We start from the raw sequence: 1227 nt of genomic DNA, 5'->3' as shown, positions 1-1227 counted from the left end.
AAAAGAAAGAGAAATCACATCGATATAGGGGAATATACCTTCGGAATGGAAATACGTATTTAAAAATGAAACGAGAAGGATGAAGAGGGAAAGGAAAAAAAATACTAAAAATAAAAATAAAATAAAATAAAACAATGTTGATATCGTTGTAAGGGAGGATGGACGTGACGAATCAAAGATTTGACGAGACATGAAATAATAAAATTTTATTCTATAACAAATTACAAATCTAAAGAGCAAGAGACAAAAAAAAATAAAAAGGGGGGATATAAAGAGGAAGGAAAAGAGAAATGGGGAAAAAAATAACTTGAAAACAAAAAAAAAAAACTCACCGTCTTCCAGCAGTTTGTCCATTCAACTTGCGTAATTGAGTTTCGAATTTCACGATTGTTCTTCGATTCGAATATCATCCGTCGTCTCCCGTGTGCGTAAATAAATAAAAAAAAAATAAAAAAAAAAAAAGACAAATTCGTGGCGTAATGCGCGATGAAAGAAAAAGAATTAAAAACGCGAAAGAGGAAGGAAAAAAAGAAAAATATAAGAGAGAATAATTAAATAAATAAATAAATAAAAATCCCTTGTAAACCGTTGTATACCAATTAAATTTGTCACAATACAGGATCGTTTATTTAAATGTACAAATGGTATCACCTCCTATCCTTCTATAATTCGAATCAAATATAATAAATTGTGATTAAATTTTCTTTCAATATATTATTACCTATTATAATTCTATTTTCTTTTCTATTTCTTTTATTTTTTTTTCAATCATAGAATACTTAAAATACTGTTAATGATTCTTTAATAAGTTAAATCCTTTAAAGCACATTTACATTTTCACTTTTTTTCCTTTTGTTTTTTTCTTATTTCATTTTAAATTTTATAATGAATCCGTACGTAACGTAAGTACGAACAAACTCTTACAATAAATTAGTCTCTTTTTTTGCGCTAAATGAAACACGTTAAAAAGAAGAAGAAGAAGAAGAAGAAGAAGAAAAAGGGACAAACAATAAAAAGAAAAAAGAAAAAGGAGAAAAAGAGAAAGGGTACGTAAATTCTTACTTTAAGCCGTGGGACTGCAGTGCGGAACCACTTTTAATGATTTATGCAAGAGACAGTCAGAAATCCTAGCGCATTTTCGTACCCAGTCTTATGGGCTATGCCGCATTATACTCAAATGCAAGAGATTGTATAGAAATAGGTGGGGGTTAGGGGGGAGGGGGATGG

This window comes from Polistes canadensis, unplaced genomic scaffold (genome assembly GCF_001313835.1).
Source record: "Polistes canadensis isolate GaletaPanama2010 unplaced genomic scaffold, ASM131383v1 scaffold_68, whole genome shotgun sequence".
NCBI classification, from domain to species: domain Eukaryota; kingdom Metazoa; phylum Arthropoda; class Insecta; order Hymenoptera; family Vespidae; genus Polistes; species Polistes canadensis.
The sequence above is the reverse complement of the archived record's forward strand: the minus strand, read 5'-3'. Positions refer to the sequence as shown.